The sequence below is a fragment of the Salvelinus sp. IW2-2015 genome, linkage group LG28, assembly GCF_002910315.2.
Source record: "Salvelinus sp. IW2-2015 linkage group LG28, ASM291031v2, whole genome shotgun sequence".
Classification (NCBI taxonomy): domain Eukaryota; kingdom Metazoa; phylum Chordata; class Actinopteri; order Salmoniformes; family Salmonidae; genus Salvelinus; species Salvelinus sp. IW2-2015.
The window spans coordinates 26105492-26125917 of record NC_036868.1 but is presented as its reverse complement, the minus strand read 5'-3'; the positions used below and the strand labels follow the sequence as shown (position 1 = coordinate 26125917).

The 20426-nt window shown below is 41.6% G+C and overlaps 1 pseudogene; it reads left to right on the top strand.

Annotated features, from left to right (window-relative positions):
• Positions 1–11246, top strand: part of LOC112067867 (bromo adjacent homology domain-containing 1 protein-like) — a 30502-nt pseudogene extending 19256 nt beyond the window's left edge.
• Positions 11247–20426: the final 9180 nt, after the last annotated feature.

The following is a 20426-nucleotide window of genomic DNA, read 5'->3' as shown; positions in this document are numbered from 1 at the left end:
GTCACAACAACAACAGAAAAGGCAAAAAGCAAAAAATGACTTGATATGAATGCTGTGAGTACATAAATMATTTGCTCACTGGGTAATGAATGTCCTACTGCTCAGTGACAACTGTGTGGAGTTTGGCGTTTGTGACAGTAGCTATGTGAGCTTATTACAGTATTATAGACACCTTGTCCTGGGATTTTCCATCTTCTATGTTGAAAAACCCCTTACCTTGTAACGACTCATGTGTAGCTTGTTCGTGAGAGTCTCAGTTTTTCATAGATACAGTGTATTCCGAAAATATTCAGACGCCTTCTCTTTTTCCACATTTTGTTACGTTACAGCCTTATTCTAAAATGGATTAAATAAATAAAAAATCCTCATCAATCTACACACAAGAGCCCATAATGTATTAAAAATTGATTCAATTGATTGGAAATTATTTGGAAAGGCACACACCTGTCTATATAATGTCCCACAGTTGACAGTGAATGTCAGAGCAAAAACCAAGCCATGAGGTCGAAGGAATTGTCCGTAGAGCTCCGAGACAGGATTGTGTCGAGGCACAGATCTGGGGAAGGGTACCAAGAAATGGCTGCAGCATTGAAGGTCACCAAGAACACAGTGGCCTCCATCATTCTTAAATAGAAGAAGTTTGGAACCACCAAGACTCTTCCTAGAGATGGCCGCCCGGCCCAACTGAGCAATCGGGGGAGAAGGGCCTTGGTCAGGTAGGTGACACCAATGGTAACTGTGACAGAGCTCTAGAGTTCCTTTGTGGAGATGGGAGAACCTTCCAGAAGGACAACCATCTCCGCAGCACTCCACCAACCAGGCCTTTATTGAAGAGTGGCCAGATGGAAGCCACTCCTCAGTAAAAGGCACATGACAGCCCACTTGGAGTTTGCCAAGAGGCACCTAAAGGACTCTCAGACCATGAGAAACAAGATTCTTTGGTCTGATGAAACCAATATTGAACTTTTTGGCCTGAATGCCAAGCGTCGTGTCCGGAGGAAACCTGGCACCAGCATGGTGATGGCAGCATCATGCTGTGGGGATGTTTTACAGCGGCAGGGACTGGGAGACTAGTCAGGATCGAGGGAAAGATGAACAGAGCAAAGTACAGAGAGATCCTTGATGAAAACCTGCTCCAGAATGCTCAGAACCCCAGACTGGGGCAAAGGTTCACTTTCCAACAGGACAACAACCCTAAGCACACAGCCAAGACAATGCAGGAGTGGCTTCGGGACAAGTCTCTGAGTGTCCTTTAGAGGCCCAGCCAGAGCACGGACTTGAACCCGATCGAACATCTCTAGAGAGACCTGTGCAGCTGTGCAGCGACACTCCCATCCAACCTGACAGAGCTTGAGAGGATCTGCAGAGAAGAATGGGAGAAACTCCCCAAATACAGGTGTGCCAAGCTTGTAGCATCATACCCAAGAAGACTCAAGGCTGTAATCGCTGCCAAAGGTCCATATGACGTTGAAAAATAGTGCATTGTGGGTAGTTTAGAAGATATCCAGAAATAAGTTGTTTGTAGTTATAGTTTACCAGATCGTGACTACAACTAAGTTACTAAGTCTTTGACCACACTAAGTTGTTACTTTGGTGAGTAAAAACTCAAGCTTCCTAGCTAAATATCCCCAACATCGGAGACCGCCTAACTTCAGACACTCGCTAGCGGTTAGAGGATTAAATCACCTCGAGCTCAACATTTAAATGGACTGGAAAATAACAGTACATTTTGCGATTAAAGACACCCTTCTTACTAGTTGACCATCGATTTTCATTGCAATTTATGTAAGTTAAGTTAGGTTTTGAGAGTTTTCAAAAAGTTATATACACTGCTCAAAAAAATAAAGGGAACACTTAAACAACACAATGTAACTCCAAGTCAATCCACACTTCTGTGAAATAAAACTGTCCACTTAGGAAGCAACACTGTTTGACAATAAATTTCACATGCTGTTGTGCAAATGAATAGACAAAAGGTGGAAATTATAGGCAATTAGCAAGACACCCCAAAAAAGGAGTGATTCTGCAGGTGGTGACCACAGACCACTTCTCATTCCTATGCTTCCTGGCTGATGTTTTGTCACTTTGAATGCTGGCGGTGCTCTCACTCTAGGTGTAGCATGAGACGGAGTCTACAACCCACACAAGTGGCTCAGGTAGTGCAGTTCATCCAGGATGGCACATCAATGCGAGCTGTGGCAAAAAGGTTTGCTGTGTCTGGTCAGCGTAGTGTCCAGATCATGGAGGCGCTACAGGAGACAGGCCAGTACATCAGGAGACGTGGAGGAGGCCGTAGGAGGGCAACAACCCAGCAGCAGGCGACGCTACTCCGCCTTTGTGCAAGGAGGTGCACTGCCAGCGCCCTGCAAAATGACCTCCAGCAGCCACAAATGTGCATGAGTCAGCATATGGTCTCTTTGAGCAGACACATGCACATTTGTGGCCTGCTTGAAGTCATTTTGCAGGCGCTGGCAGCTGCACCTCCTTGCACAAAGGCGGAGTAGCGGTCTGCGCTGGGTGTGTTAGCCCTCCTACGGCTCCTCCACGTCTGCCTATGTTACTGCTGTCTCCTGGTACGCCTCCATGCGTCTGGACCACTCGCTGAACAGCACACAGCAAACCTTTTTTGCCACAGCTCGCATTGATGGCCATTCCTGGAGTGAACTGCACTACCTGAGCCACTTTGTGGGTTGTAGACTCCGTCTCATGCTACCACTAGAGTGAGAGCACCGCCAGCATTCAAAAGTGACCAAAAACATCAGCAGGAAGCATAGAACTGAGAATGGTCTGTGTCACCCACCTGCCAGAATCACCTCCTTTTTTGGGGGTGTCTTGCTAATTGCCATAATTTCCACCTTTTGTCTATCCATTTGCACAACAGCATGTAATTTATATTGTCATCAGTGTTGCTTCCTAAGTGGACAGTTTGATTTCACAGAAGTGTGATTGACTTGGAGTTACATTGTGTTGTTTAAGTGTTCCCTTTATTTTTTTGAGCAGTGTATATATATACACATTTTGTAGGACACGCTGTATATTGTAAAATTAGACTCCGCGACAGACCACACATAATTTAATATCCAACTTTTTACCTCMGAAATATAGCTAACGAATTTCAGGCAAGTAATTTTGGGGGGGCCACGGAAGGCTAAACAACTAGTCAACTATCTAGTAAACACTTCGGATACGAGATTGGTGTCTCTTTTTTGAACAAAATTAAATGGATATATCTTGAAATTGAACAAAATAGTAAGGTGGCCAATAACTGGGGACCGTATTCCGATAATAAGGGACATATTTTTTTGCTAAACCGCTTATCAAAAAGCTGACCGTAGTAGTATTTCCCCTGAAATGTCAAACATGCTAATTGCTAACCTGTTAGGTAACATTTTTAGGAAGCCAATAATCACAAAACATTGATGGCTTGATCACAAGATAACACTGTTGAAGGTAATATATTTCTTAAATGCTGTTGAGTATGCCGATAATACAGGGTGCTACGCTACCCTTTAATGAGAATGTGTTCCATGTCCACTTCTCTGATAGAAAACTTCTGATGTAGCCAGTAACTGGAGAATAAAGATAAGTGTGTCGTGTTTTGACGGTGTGTTTGTGGTGCGTGCGTGTGTCTCAGGGGGAGGATGAGACGGCTTTGCGGCAGTGTTATGAAGGAGTACAGAGAGACAGCGAAGTGATACGTGTCAGAGACACAGTGCTGCTGCGCTCCGGTCCCCGGAAGAAGTCCCTGCCCTACGTCGCCAAGATATCGGCGCTCTGGGAGGACCCCAAATCTGGTGAGAGAGAAATAGTAGAATGTCCTAACCTGTTGTTGGGGTATAATAGTTGGCTGTGTGTGTGTCCCAGCTAGGGTTGCACATTTTGGGGGATATTCAGAGATGGAAACTTTCCGTTGTAATTAACGGGAATATATGGGAATTAACGGACATATATGGGAATTAATGGAAATATATGCAAATTTATATTAATACCATTTAAATGTAGATGTTTTTTGCATTGGATATATTTACCATATCATATGGAGACAGAAGCATAAACCTTTTACCTCATCATAAGTAGACATAATTGCAAATGATAAAATCCTTCCAATACTAGTTACGAATTGAACTTTAATTAAATTAGTTGACTCTTCACATGGGATGATTTCACTGAACAACAAAAGAAAAGGATTATTGAATGATCCCCAATGATCTTCCATGTCTTCTCCCTGGACCTCCTCAATGTCCACCTCTTGTACATCAGACTCTGAGTCCTCATCTTCACTGTCACTTTCCAACCTTGTTGAGGATGGCTTGTTGTCAGGCCCAAAAAGCCTCAAATTTGCCCAGGTGGCCATTTTTCAACCCTTGTATTGGTCAGCCTGTTGCGTGCTTTGGTGTGTGTGTTCCCAAACAAGGACCAGTTGCACTCTGAGGCGGCTGATGTTGGTGGGATTTGGAGGATGATGGAGGCAACAAAGTCCCTTCCACTAAGTGGTCGATGAGATATGTTGGCACGACTGCCATATTACATCTCCATCCCAAAGCGCTTGCTTGGAAGTGTACTTCGCTAGACTGCCAAGAATCTTTCCCTCATCCAAGCCAAGGTGGCGAGACACGGTAGTGATGACACCATAGGCCTTGTTGATCTCTGCACCAGACAGGATGCTCTTGCCAGCATACTTGGGGTCCAACATGTACGCAGCGGCGTGTATGGGCTTCAGGCAGAAGTCTTCACACTTTATGATGCATTTCAGAACTGCAATTTCCTCTGCTTGGAGCAACAGTGAAGTGGGCAGAGCAGTACAGATTTCTTCTCTTACATCTATCTGCAAGCAGAGTCTGAACATCAGACAGGGTGGCATGGTCTCCTTCAATCCATGCAATGGCTACTGCTATAGGTTTCAGGCTGCTTACCACTCTCTCCCAAAATACATCATCCAGAAGGATCCTCTTGATGGGGCTGTCCATATCGGCAGACTGTGATATGGCCATTTCTTGGAGAGACTCCTTCCCCTCCAGGAGACTGTCAAACATGATGACAACACCACCCCAACGGMTGTTGCTAGGCAGCTCAAATGTGGTGCTCTTATTCTTCTCACTTTGCTTGGTGAGGWAGATTGCTACTATAACTTGATAATCCTTCACATACCTAACCATTTCCTTGGTTCTCTTGTAGAGTGTATCCATTGTTTTCAGTGCCATGGTGTTCTTGAGGAGCAGATTCAATGCATGAGCAGCACAGCCAATGGGTGTGATGTGAGGGTAGGACTTCTCCACTTTAGACCAAGGAGCCTTCATGTTCGCAGCATTGTCTGTCACCAGTGCAAATACRTTCTGTGGTCCAAGGTCATTGATGACTGCATTCAGCTCATCTGCAATGTAGAGACCGGTGTGTCTGTTGTCCCTTGTCTGTGCTCTTGTAGAATACTGGTTGAGGGGTGGAGATGATGTAGTTAATTATTCCTTGCCCACGAACATTCGACCACCCATCAGAGATGATTGCAATACAGTCTGCTTTCTCTGATGATTGGTTGACCTTCACCTGAACTCTGTTGAACTCTGCATCCAGCAAATGAGTAGATCAAGCATGTCTGGTTGGGAGGGTGTATTGCTGGGTGAAGAACATTCAGAAATCTCTTCAAATACACATTGCCTGTGAGCATCAGAGGTGAACCAGTTGCATACACAGCTCAAGCAAGAGATTCATCAGCATTTCTCAATTGGCCAGATGATTCTACATCTTTGTTGCATTCTTCACATATGATTTGGCACAGTATTTGCAAATGTACACAGCTTTTCCTTCTACATTAGCTGCAGTGAAATGTCTCCACACATCAGATAGTGCCCGTGGCATTTTCCTGTTAAGATTAGGAAAAAAAATGGAAAAAATAAATAAAAATACAATTCCATGTACAGATAAATAGCTAAGCAGTTAGAATAAACAACTGCTTTGTAAGATACATGTTTTAAAATGGAAACAGGTGAATTAACACTCCTCAGTTAGTAGGCTCACATGGTAGCAAAAACTAACTCGTAGAAATTGTTAACAAGTAGAAATGATTTAAACACACTTTGCTGTAGGCTACTATTTACTAGTTAACAAAAAAGAATGTATGTCACATAGAATATATTCCACCCACCCAGTATTGTAATCAAAACGTACCAGAAAGCATGTAGTCCTTGGCTCAGAAAGTGTAGTAGTGTGAGCTCAATAGCATCTCATTAGTGTGCAAGATCTTGAGAATCAGCTGAACATGTGATGGAAGAGTGCACTGTGCATGCAGAGGTTTGCAATTCCATTGAATTGGGGATAGTTTGAACAAATATGCCACAAGACCTACAATTGCCTATGTGTATCCCACAAAAAAGGTTCACTGTTATAAGCTAACTTTTTTGATGAATTTAAGCAAAATTCCCAGGCTTAACTTTCCATGGAAAATTTACGGAAATTTACCGGAAAGTTTCCAACCCTTTTCAACCCTAGTCCCAGCTAGCACAACGTTCTGAGAACCATATGTTTCTTAGAGGTTGGTGAGAGCGTGGTTGTCCTATGTTTATTTAGCACAGGGGTGTCAAAGTCAAATGGACGGAGGGCCAAAATAAAAAATTTAGCTACAAGCCGAGGGCCGGACTGTTCGAATGTTCATTGAAAAATTTTTAAATGACGCATATAGTCTAGTGAACCTAATTGAACTACTGAAAACCTAACAAATATATTCCAATATGATCAGATAAATAAAGCAATATTTCTTATGGCTCTGTCAGTAATCTTTAATTTTCAACAGACACAAAAGACAAATTTCCTTTATATAAAAATCCCCATAACATGAACATTAAATGAAAGAAACCGGTATTCAAGGCACCATCAGTAGCCTATATTTTCTATTTTAGCAAAAGTGGGCTAAATTTACTTCAAAGAAAAAAACAATAATAGCAATTTTCTATCATCCACTCAACTGAAATATTTTTAAAATATATATTGGATTGAAATACAATAAAATAAAGTGCAAAAATCTATTAATCAAAAACAACACTTTGTTTAAGGAGAAGTAACATGCAGTGAAAACAAAATATTAAACTTTAACTTTTAAACTTGAACTGAGTAAAAACTCTAAATATGTGATTGCACAGTAATGTTCACTTGTTTGAGGTTGAGGGTGATACTTGGTGGTGTCCCATCTTTTCCACAAGTTCATCAATGTTCGGGGTAAGGCTCTGAGCTGAGGAAATCCTCAGAATTGAGTGGAGGTGTTCAGCAGTAAGTCGACTTCTGTGTGATGTTTTGTTCAGGTTCATCAAAGAAACAGTTGTTCCACAGGTATGTGCTGCCAAACATAGACAACGTTTGAGCAGCCTGGATGCGCAGCTGGGGCATTGTGTCGGGGAGGAAACGGGCGAACTCCGCAGCACCCACTGCCGCATATTTTGCCTCAGTGCATCATTGCATTGGAGGTCAATCAACTCCATTTGGAGGTTTGGTGGTGAGCTTTCCACGTCAACAGCAAATGGGTTACCGAGCAGTTCCAACCTGCTTTTTTGTGCTTCAAGTCAGCAAATCGGCGTCGAAAGTCAGCGGCAAGCATACCTATTTTATCAGCCAACTGTGCGCTCGGGAACGCACTGGTAGAGAGCTTCTCTTTCATGTCTGGCAGCTGGGAAAGTGGCCTCATTTTCTTTCCGCATCTGCGTCTCCCACAGAGTCAGTTTGGTTTTAAATGCCTTCACTGTACTGTACATATCAGAGATGACATGATCCCGACCCTGCAGCTGCAAGTTCATTGCATTCAGATGACTCGTAATGTCACACAGAAAAGCCATTTCACACAAGAAACATTTCGTCTCGGAGTTGTGTTGTGTCTTTCCCTTTGCTGTCCAAGAACAGACAAATCTCCTCACGAAGCTCGAACATCTTTGAAGCACCTTTCCCTGGCTTAGCATCGCACCTCTGTGTGATAAGGCAAATCACCATGCTCCGTTTCTAACTCCGTCAGAAATGCCTTGAACTGGCGGTGATTGCATTGTGGGAAATGTAGTATTGGTGCGTGTAAAAGATCTGCGGGCTGCCGGCTTGCTGCGGTCTGCGGGCCGGTTCTAATAATAAATCAAGATCATCCCAGGGCCGTAAAAAACCTTCTCGCGGCCGGATGTGGCCCGCGGGCCTTGACTCACTGACCTAAAAAAAAAAAAACAAAAAAAAATCATATATGTGATTTCAGCATATAACCTTCCTGCAACTTTCTGGGAATGGTGCAGGATAGTTGCTTGGCTTTGGAACATTCCCAGCACATTTAAGGAACTTATCCCCCCCCCAAAAAAGTATGTATTGGTATTTCATTACTTTAACAGAACGTTTCCTAAAGTACAAACATGGTTACATTTCATTTCAATTTTGGTAATGTTCTACGAACGTTCTCCAACTGGTTTGACATTGGGAATGTTCTCAAATAGTTATGTTAAAACGTTAAGAAACAACGTTCTTCTGTGGGAATTGCAGTACTTCAGCATAACATTTCTTACAGGTTTCCTCATGGTTGTATTTAAGGTCATGTTCTCAAATTGTCCCAAGTAAATTAAGAAAACTGTCCATGAAAACAACAAGAAAACTTTAGTAACATTGTGAGTATGTTCTAAGAATGTTATTTAAAAACATACATTCCGTTCTCAGTATCAACAAAACTCTCTATCCCTCTATCTTGTTAAGTTTTCTCAGGTGTGTTGGCCGTGCCCACTAATTTACCACACCTGATCTTAATGAGTGCTTGTTTCCTTTGACATTGGGTCTGTTTGAATAGACTATAATGAACAGCTTTGTATGTGTAAAAAAAAACATGGCGTGCTAGCTCCATCCTGGTGAGGCAGTGGACTAATTCCATGGATAGAGAACAGAAGATTATAGGTTCAAATCTCACTGATGCCTTGACACAATAAAACATGATGAATGCCTAAGGAAATTAATTTCCATGTGTCCTATCTGCTTGGCATTCAAAATGTTTACCCAAAATAAGCTATCAGTGTTATTGAAAGTCTTATTGAAACATTCAGTGAAAGTTTTAACGAACCTATAATAAAACCTCCCAGGAAAACTTTCAAGGAACCAGAGTAAAAGTTTCTGGGAACCTCCCTGCAACCTCAAATTAAATATTTCCAGAACAGGCAAAGTGTTCTATTCTGTTCTTAGAATGTTCAAAAAAAGTTCAGTTTTACCGGTCAGGAAACGTATGAATTTGTTCCCACAACCAATGTGAAACCAAAAACATACGTTCCCACAACTTCCAAGGAACCAAATGTGCTAGCTGGGGTGTGTGTGTTTGGTTGTTGTAGACTGTGAATGGTTGTTTGTGTCTGCTGGCTGTGGTGTTATTCGAGGACCATTGTTTGTCTGAAATGCTGCTTATGTCTGGCTGGTGAGAGACTGGTCGTATTTTTTGTGTGTGTGCTTTTGGTTGGCAAAGCGGTACCTATTTTCCTCTGTGTGTGTGTGTGTGCGTGTGTGTGTGTTTGCTCACCTGTGTGTGTGTTGACCGTGTGTGTGTGTGTGTGTGTCTCCCCTCAGGAGAGCTGATGATGAGCCTGTTCTGGTACTATCGACCTGAACACACGCAGGGAGGCCAAGACTCCCGTATGCACTGTGAGGTGAGGACAACTCTCTGACTCCACAATAGAACAACTCAACTATGGCTCAATCTCAGTAGTCTAAAGAGGCCTCTCCTCATCTCTTTTCCTTCATCGCAGTAGCCTGAAGTGGCTTCCTCTCTTCAATCTCATCTCCTCACCTTTGATTGTGTGGCGATTGATAATTGTATGTCTGTTTCTCACCATTCAGAAAGAGATTTTTGCCTCTCGGCATCAAGACGAGAACAGCGTGGCCTGCATCGAAGACCGATGCTATGTTCTCCCACTAGCACAATACTGTAGGTAAGAAACCACACACACACACACACTGAGAGAGACCATGTATCCATAATTAACACTGTAGGTGAAGCTAGGCATTCTTTAGCGAGTAATATTACACATCACTGACACTAGAAGTGCTCGAAGGGAGAGACACCTCACCTTGGCATGGTCAATTGACTTGAGGTATAAAGTAAAGAAAGAAAGAGAAGAAAATGTGCATTCAAAACTCACTTGAATTTTCCATGTATAGATTTTGTGCCTTGGTGAAGCGGCGTGAAGAGGGTGCGCCCCCTGGCACTGCCAGAGTGGTCCCCTGCCCCTCGGACTTCAACCCCCCCGACCACCGCCAGGTTCCTGCCAACATCAACCCTGAACTAGTGTACCTCTGCCGCCACGTCTACGACTTCCGCTARGGCCGCATCCTCAAGAACCTGCAGTAGGGGGCAGCAGAGGACACGCAAACACACCCACACACACCCCTAGTGGAGCAAACACACTCCTACACATGGGGCTGAAGGATGAGAGGGGGAACCCCTGAAGTGTTTTGGGGGGACCCCTGATTGACCCTTGACCCCTGATAGGCACTCGGGTCAGCTGGAGGGAGGCTGAAGGATCAAGTATCGGAGGGGGACCACTGATATCTGAGTGGGTACCTTAGCCCCCTTTACAACTGTAGCTAGGGAGCTGACGTTTTGGCTCCCTCAACTGGAACTAAACCGGCTTGGAGAAGGGAGAGGTGGATTCTTTCACAGAGATCTGTTCCTCCACATCACTTAAATAGTTAATGGTCCTGGTTACCATGTGCATCAACAGCCGTGTTGGTGACCTAACAAGAAGAGYAGCTGTGCCAGCAGAGTGATACTGGGCTTATCATGTCATTGTTTTGATGTTAGAGCCTGACGTAATGACAACGTTCTTCTTCGTCATTTGTGTTTGTCTCTGAGGCAGCTGTGATCGAGAGGGCACACACACTGAGATGTTATTTCCCTGCCGTGTGTCAGAGAGTGACYCAGTGGGTGTGTGTGTGTTCAGTCTGGGCTGCAGTGAAACCACAGGTGCAGGTTCACAAAGGATCGCAGTGTTTCCCCTATATTTCCCCTATCGTGGCCGCCAAAAAAGTATATAGAGTACCAGTCAAAGGTTTGGACACACCTASTCATTCAAGGGTTTTTCTTTATTTGTACTATTTTCTACATTGTAGAATAATACTGAAGGCATCAACACTATGAAATAACACATGGAATCATGTAGTAACCAAAAAAGTGTAAAACAAATCAAAATATATTTTAMATTCTTCAAAGTAGCCACCCTTTGCCTTGATGACAGCCTTGCACACTCTTGTCATTCTCTCAACCAGCTTCATGAGGTAGTCACCTGGAATGCATTTCAATTACCAGGTGTGCCTTGTTAAAAGTTAATTTGTGGAATGTCTTTCCTTCTTAATGCGTTTGAGCCAATCAGTGGTGTTGTGACTAGGTAGGGGTGATATACAAAAGATAGCCCTATTTGGTAAAAGACCAAGTCAATATTATGGCAGGAACAGCTCAAATAAGCAAAGAGAAATGGCAATCCATCATTACTTTAAGACGTGAAGGTTAGTCAATCTGGAAAATTTCAAGAACTTTGAAAGTTTCTTCAAGTGCAGTCACAAAAACCATCAAGCGCTATGATGAAACTGGCTCTCATGAGGACCGCCACAGGAAAGGAAGACTCAGAGTTACCTCTGCTGCAGAGGATGAGTTCATTAGTTACCAGCCTCAGAAATTGTAGCTCAAATAAATGCTTCACAGAGTTTAAGTAACAGACACATCTCAACATCAACTGTTCAGAGGAGACTGCGTGAATCAGGCCTTCGTGGTCGAATTTCTGCAAAGAAACCACCACTACTAAAGGACACAGAGTAGGTGAACAGAGGATCTCTGCATGTGTGGTTCCCTCCTCCCAAGCATGGAGGAGGTGTGATTTAAAAATGATTTAATCAATTTTAGAATACGGCTGTAAAGTAACAAAATGTGGAAAAAGGGAAGGGGCCTGAATACTTTCTGAATGCACTGTATTAGGGATGCACCGTTATGACATTTTTGCCCGATATTTTCCATGCCAAAAAAACGATACKAATATTTAACATTTTAGCGGCCTTTTAAGTATTCTAGTACAGTTAAATAGTTGAAACACACACACAAAAGTTTTTGTTGGCATTTACYTACAGTGTTGCCGTTTTTCCTATTTTGTTGCATTACAACCTGTAATTTAAATTGATTTTTATTTGGATTTCATGTAATGGATATACATAAAATYGTCCAAATTGGTGAAATGAAATGAAAAAAATAACTTYTTTCAAAAAACAAGTTTAAAAAAAAGCACTCAAAAAATAAAAAACGTAAAAGTGGTGTGTGCATGTGTATTCACCCCCTTTGCTATGAAGCCCCTAAATAAGATCTGGTGCAACCAATTACCTTCAGAAGTCACATAATTAGTTAAATAAAGTCCACCTGGGTGCAATCTAAGTGTCACATGATCTGTCACATGATCTCAGTATATATACACCTGTTCTGAAAGGCCCCAGAGTCTAACACCACTAAGCAAGGGGCACCACCAAGCAAGCGGCACTAGGAAGACCAATGAGCTCTCCAAACAGGTCAGGGACAAAGTTGTGGAGAAGTACAGACCAGGGTTTTGGTTATAAAAATAAAAAAKTAAACTTTGAACATCCCACGGAGCATCATTAAATCCCTTATTAAAAAATGGAAAGATTATGGCACCACCACAAACCAAAACTCACGGACCAGGCAAGAAGGGCATTAATCAGAGAGGCAACAAAGAGACKAAAGATAACCCTGAAGGAGCTGCAAAGCTCCACGGGAGGAGATTGGAGTATCTGTCCATAGGACCACTTTAAGCCGTACACTCCACAGAGCTGGGCTTTACGGAAGAGTGGCCAGAAAAAAAGCCATTGCTTAAAGAAAAAAATAAGCAAACACGTTTGGTGTTCGCCAAAAGGCATGTGGGAGACTCRCCAAACATATGGAAGAAGGTACTCTGGTCAGATGAGACTAATATTGAGCTTTTTGCCCATAAAGGAAAATGTCTGGCGCAAACCCAACACCTCTCATCACCCCGAGAACACCATCCCCACAGTGAAGCATGGTGGTAGCAGCATCATGCTGTGGGGATGTTTTACATCGGCAGGGACTGGGAAACTGGTCAGAATTTAAGGAATGATGGATGGCGCTACATACAGGGAAATTCTTGAGGGAAACCTGTTTCAGTCTTCTAGAGATTTGAGACTGGGACAGAGGTTCACCTTCCAGCAGGACAATGACCCTAAGCAACACTTGAGTGGTTTAAGGGAAAACATTTAAATGTCTTGGAATGGCCTAGTCAAAGCCCAGACCTCAATCCAATTGAGAATCTGTGGTATGACTTAAAGATTGCTGTACACCAGTGGAACCCATCCTACTTGAAGGAGCTGGAGCAGTTTTGCATTGAAGAATGTGCAAAAATCCCAGTGGCTAGATGTGCCAAGCTTATAGAGACATACCCCAAAAGACTTGCAGCTGTAATTTCTGCAAAAGGTGGCTCTACAAAGTATTGACTTTGGGGGGTAGGGGGGGGGGTGAATAATTATGCACACTCAAGTTTTCTGTTTTGTTGTCTTATTTCTTGTTTGTTTCACAATAAAAAAATATTTTGCATCTTCAAAGTGATAGGCATGTTGTGTAAATCAAATGATACAAACCCCCCAAAAATCTATTTTAATTCCAGGTTGTTAGAAAACAAACTAGGAAAAATGCCACGGGGGTGAATACTTTKGCAAGGCACTGTATGTCCCCATTACCAGTAAAACATAATCAAAACCTATTTCTTTCACTTACTTGCTGTACTGTTTCGTCATTCATTTGTTCAGTCTCGACCAGGATTTCATCATACATGTCCAGCAGTGAAGTTTCAGCTCTGTCTGTCCGTGGCCTCTCTTCCTCGGTGCGCATTGTCACTGTGTCCGTTTCCATCTTGTCCAGCTGTGACTGTAACATTTCACGTAAACCGTTTCTTGTCTGCATCTAAGTAGCAGTCCTTGTAACTAGCATCGAACATGGTGGCAACAGAGAAAAGAGGCTCAGAGAGAATGCCACCGAATTGCTTGTTCACTGCCTCTTGTAGAGTACTTTTGCAAGTTTTAACCCCACGGTCTGTGTCGGCAGTTCTGTTGACCAGGCGTTTCAGTGCCATGACAGAGYGTATCACGTCTGCTGCAGACGCAGTTGAAGAGCTTATTTCTCGAGTCAGTTGTTTGAATGGAGCTAGGAGTGTGTTCATGTTTCCAAGTTTCAAACATGTTCTCAAATGCCATTGAAATAGCAGCACCGGTATGAGAACCAGAACATTCTTGAGCAACGCAATACGGCTTTCCTCAGTACGAAATCCTCATCGACCCACTGTGCTGTCAGACTCAGTATGCTCATGGGGCTGACATCGCTGGTCCAAATTTCAGCCGTGAAGCTAATAGCAGTGACGCCCATAGCAAGTAGCTCAGGGATGTGCGTTTCAAAAATACTGTGTAACCCGGGTAGGGCAACATCTGAAGCATAGCGCATTCTTGGTAGTGTGTACTGGGGCTCGAGGTGCTCGATCAGTTGGCGAAAGCCAACATCATCCACGACAGTGAACGGTTGATTGTCAAGCGCAATGAATTCCATTATCTTGGCGTTAATGGGTTTCGCCTTGGAGTTGTCTCGCTGAAATTTTCTTACTCTTTCAAATGACTGCTCGACTTGAACTTGTTTAGTTGTTGGAAGTGTGCGCTTAGTATTTTTCTGCTTTTGTTCTGTGTAGAGCTGTATTTTTCGTGGCGTCATTACGTCATCTACCTATGTTATATAGGTATGCACGTCAGCTTTGACATAAGTTTTGCACTTCAGCGTTAAACTAGACATCGGGCCGAGGCTGGCATTTTTAGCTAATATCGTCCGATTCCGATATGCTTACCGATATATCGTGCATCCCTACACTGTGCATATATATATATATATATGAAGGAGTTATATATATATACATATATATATACAAACTACCGCTCAAAAGTTGGGGGTCACTTAGAAATGTCCTTGTTTTTTAAAGAAAAGCACATTTTTTGTCCATTAAAATAACATCAAATTGATTAGAAATACAGTGTAGACATTGTTCATGTTGTAAATGGCTATTGTAGCTGGAAACAGAAGATTGTTTTATGGAATATCTACATAGGCGTACAGAGGCCCATTATCAGCAACCATTACTCCTATGTTCCAATGGCACGTTGTGTTAGCTAATCCAAGTTTATCATTTTAAAAGGCTAATTGATCATTAGAAAACCCTTTTGCAATTATGTTAGCACAGCTGAAAACTGAATAGAATAGAAAGAGGAGTGGGAGGCCCCGGTGCACAATTTAGCAAGAGGACAAGTACATTAGGGTGTCTAGTTTGAGAAACAGATGCCTCACAAGTCCTCAACTGGCAGCTTCATTAAATAGTACCCGCAAAACACCAGTCTCAACATCAACAGTGAAGACGCGACTCCGGGATGCTGGCCTTCTAGGCAGAGTTGCAAAGATAAAGCCATATCTCATACTTGCCAATAAAAAGAAAAGATTACGATGGGCAAAAGAACACTGGACAGAGGAACTCTGCATAGAAGGAAGTTTTCAGCTATGTGAGAACTCCTTCAAGACTGTTGAAAAAGCATTCCAGGTGAAGCTGGTTGAGAGAATTCCAAGAGTATGCAAAGCTGTCATCAAGGCATACAGTGCATTCGGAAAGTATTCAGGCCCCTTCCCTTTTGCCACATTTTGTTCAGTTACAGCCGTATTCTAAAATGTATTAAATAAATACAAATCCTCATCAATCTACACACAATACCCCATAATGACAAAGTGAAAACAGGTTTTTAGAAATTTTTGCTAATTTAAAACCAACAAAAAAATAAATACCTGATTTACATAAGCTCAGGTGAGTCCACCTGTGGTAAATTCAATTGATGGGACATGATTTGGAAAGGCACACACCTGTCTATATAAGGTCCCACAGTTGACATTGCATGTCAGAGCAAAAACCAAGACATGGGGTCGAAGGACTTAACCGTAGAGCTCCGAGACAGGATTGTATCGAGGCACAGAGGGTACCAAAACATTTCTGCATTTCTTCCTAGAGCTTGTCGTGTGTGTCCAAATTTTTGACTGGTACTGTAAATATAAAAATTGGGATGGTAAAAAGTTTTCTGTGTAAACCTAAACGACTAAAACTAGATATAAAGTATGTAGAATAGATAATGGAGCTATATATATACATTTTTTAAACTAACAACCACCAGAATAAAATATAGACAGTCAGGGAAAATCTAAAATTCAAAAAATGTCATGGCGCCCCATTGATTTTGTTATAACGTTTAAGTCACTCAGATAGCATAAGACAGGGGTCAGCTACAGGCTCTGCATATTTTTACGTTTTTGATTAAAAAAGACTTTGAAATCACCAGGAATTCATCAAAAAAAGTACTTTAATTTAGGAAATATTTTCCCAAGTATTCCCACAAATAAAAAGAGACATGTGATCATGTCTCAATGTAATCAAGGCCAATTTGCAGTGTACAAATTATTATAAATATATTCCGGCTCCCCGACCATCCGCTTGGACAAAAATGTCCCGTTGCAAAATCTAGTTGCCTACCCCTGGCTTAAGAACACAGGAAACACTACTTTACTAGATTTAAAACTGTATAATTTCTTTCTGCCAAAATCTGTAGAATTGCAGGAAATGTGTTTTAAAACAGCATTATGCGGCCAGGAGGAGGGGCTCTAAAATGTTTGGTCGGAATCCACACCATTGGACACGCCTACTACCAAGCCAGCCCCCCTGCCTCCCACGCTAACTTTGCCACCGCTGCTGGAAAAAATCCTAAGGGAAACACTGAACACTCTTGCTTTGTGAGAACAGAACACAACACTAACCACTAACCCACAACACTAACCTTCAGCTCTAGCTGAGTCTCAAATCAMACCCTATTTCCCATGTAGTGCACTACTTAGTAGAGAACTGTATAGGGCTTTCGTCAAAGACAGTGCACTATATGGAGAATAGGGTCATTTGAGATTCCCCCTACCCCCTTTTTCTGTTCCTAAATGAGGACTGTCGTTGAGCTTTTGTCGGACGGTCCAATTGTGAGCCCCCTTACTAGAGAGGCTAACACCTCTCCGGCTCTGCATTGGCCTATCAAAAGGAGGATTGTTGATGATGTCAGTGCCCACCTCTCTGGAGTGTTCAAAAGGGTGAAATGTTCCAGAATGTTAAAATGGAATTCTAAGGTATTGCAGACACCGTTGCTTATTATACATGTCTATCTTAACTTTCTGTAATATTGCGCCCTCCTGAACGCCACCCTGTTGTTCCCCATAACTTGCTGTGTGACTTGAAGGTAGGGCTTAAGGCAGCTAGTCTCACCCCATAGAAATTGGGTGAGTAGAATGGACAAAGTCAAAATCCACAGACAAAATCCACATCGATTTCACCTGGCCCACCCAGTATGTGCGACAAAACACAATTTGCTGTTTGTGTAGAACACTGAAAATTCTCATGGATTCCAAGTGATAAGCATCAATTCATTCAACATTCCAACATGGGACATCCAATATGGCCGCTGATCCACATGTAGTGGAACGTTTGCCATTCTACTCATTCTAATTCTATTCCCCGTCCTTTTCCACCCTTCGAAGCTCCGCCCTCCAAGATAAACCAAAGGATGTCACAAAGCAGAGCACCACCCACCACTCCTTTCCTCCTCTTCCTCTCCCTCCTCTCGTCTCCTTGCCTCCCTTGTTAGATTGCACTAATCCATTCCTTAATTAGAATGTCTATGATTGTGTTCTGATTTATGTTCAGCTACTAATATATTATAACGGGAGACAATACTGTGTATTATTACTGTCTGTGTGCTTAGTAGAGAATGGAAACTAAGGCTGTGTCCATGGCAACTTTTATCAATGCATAACTACTTCATGTGTTCTACTATTAGAGACATACGCCAGCATACTATCCATTTGTTACTTCAGGGGTGGACTACCTTACTCTTAGCGAGCTACTGTGCATGCAGGCTTTCGCTCCAGCCCTGCTCTAACAGCTGATTAGTAGAATCAGGTGTGTTAGTGAGGGTCTGGAGCAAAAACCTGCATTCCCAGTAGCTCTCCAGGAGGACGGTTGGCCCCGGTCTATATGTTACCTGTCATATCCATCTAATGAAATCATGTGTACGCTGATAAATCATTCCTGTAGGTCGTGGATCCACAATGGGATTTTTGGTATTTATCCACACTGTCCAGGTGGTTCAGGTATGAGTTGGCATATTGGTGTAACTCGCTGTGCGGAATGATGTAATGTGATGTCTCAGAGGTTTGGGTTGGAATCTCTGAAAATTGTCTTTTTGATACACGTTATTGAGATGTGTTTTTTTTTTTTTTACCCACAATCATTCAACATTGCCTTGTAGACCTTCTGCAGAAGTGTCTGTCTGTCACGTTTAGTCCTAGACAAACGGCAGTGTCTGACTGAGTTGGTACTTTTTAATAGGAAAGAGTACCTTGGATTGCTTTCTTACTGTGCAAATGTTCTATTGCTGGCCTAATCTGCAAAGTTTTGAATAATACCCAAAAGCCATTTTAAACTTTCTCCATTCTAACAGTTTGAATCATACCCCAAAATAGCGACTAAACAAAGCTTGTATGTGAAAAATCATATATAAGTTTAAATTGAAAAATGATCAATAGGCATTTTCTTCCTATTGGTGCTCAGATTGTTTAAAAAAATTAATAATTATATATATTCTCCTACTTTACAATTGCTCCTTATCGAAAATATTTTATGTCAATTTCTTAAAATGGCATATGCAATATATTTTTCAGAGGGACTATTTTTGACAAATGTATGTGTAAATCGAGGAAGAAATAAAATATTTTATTTTAGATTAGTTTTGGATTTGAATCACAAGTTTGAAGTTGAAATTTGACCTAAGAACAGAAATAAGAACAAAAATGGGAAGGATTAGGTTACGTTTTGATTCATTTCTGACTATAAGTGTTGGAACAAGATATCTGAGGTTCCTACCTGAGAGATATTGGTTACACGTTATTTTACAGTCCAGTATTTACCTGGTATTTACTTTGAATTTGCATGGTAAAATAGTAGGTAGTTACCTAATAATTACATTTTAGTTTCTTAGGATTCATTGGAATGTATAATTTGGTTACAGAAGGTTCCACCTAATTTCCTTCCGAATACTAGATAAATACCAGCTAAATGAATACTAGATAAATACCAGCTAAATAGAGTTTTATGAAATATTAAGTGTACATATCTGAATCCTGACCTTGTGACCCCTGACCCTCTGTACACGTGCGACAGCCATTGCACAGTGCTGTAGTAGTATTTTTGCTAGCCCTGTAGCTGGGTTGTTCCAACAATTCGGTGCATTTTGAGAAGTGTGTCTTGGTAAAAAACAAAACGTTTGATTTCGCCTAATTTTAACATGATGTCAAATGAATTAAAACATGTTTCCCATCTCAAGAGGTTAAATAACAAAAATGACTATAGTAAGTGCCTATTAAGTGCCAAATAACGTAACAGGGTTGATCGTAAACAGGGCTGACGATTTCTTCTTAACAACTAGAACCGCCTCACCTGCTTTTACACTATGATTTGACTATTAGATGTTCAATGTTTAATATTTAACAATAATATTTAAAAAGGAATAGTTTCACCAAATTAAGAACAAGAGTTCAATGCACGTAYCGGGGTTTACCTTAAAATGCGGGACAGATGTAAATTAATCACGACTCACATTTAACTAAATAATCTTCAGAAATGACTTTGTCAAAGCAACAAAAATATCTAGAGCTTTACAATGATGGTGAAACTTTGAGAAATGTTTGGATTAAGTGGGTTGAAATCTTCCTAGAAGTGACAGGGTTGATATTCATATAAAAAAAAATCGGATTTATTGAATTCTCTGTGAGGTCTAAATTAAGGGCACTGCATTTAAAATAACAGGCTTTTAAGATTCAATCCTCGTGCATAATATCAATTTAAAATATCAAAGGGACGCATAAGGCACCCATTTGTGGAACGACCCGGCTGATGATTATATATATATATATATTAAAAAAAAGAAGCAATATTTAAATGGGGTAAACAATTCAATATATAAAGATTTCAATTTAACTTATTTGGAAAATATATTTAATAAATTGAAAAAAACGATTGGTTTCTTTGTATTAGTAATTTATGAGTTTTCAAGATGAAATGATTGAATGGAGATCACTGCACAGAGGTTGTAGGGTAATTTGTTTCTAGCTAGCAGTGTGATGTCATAAATTAGCATTTAAGTAATTTGGTATTTGGACTTGGAAGTCACATTGTTTTCATATGGGGAGATCCAGATGAGAGGGTTGAGATACAGACTCGACCCACCATGGCTCTACTTCCAGATGTGTATTTACAGTACTGAGCCCC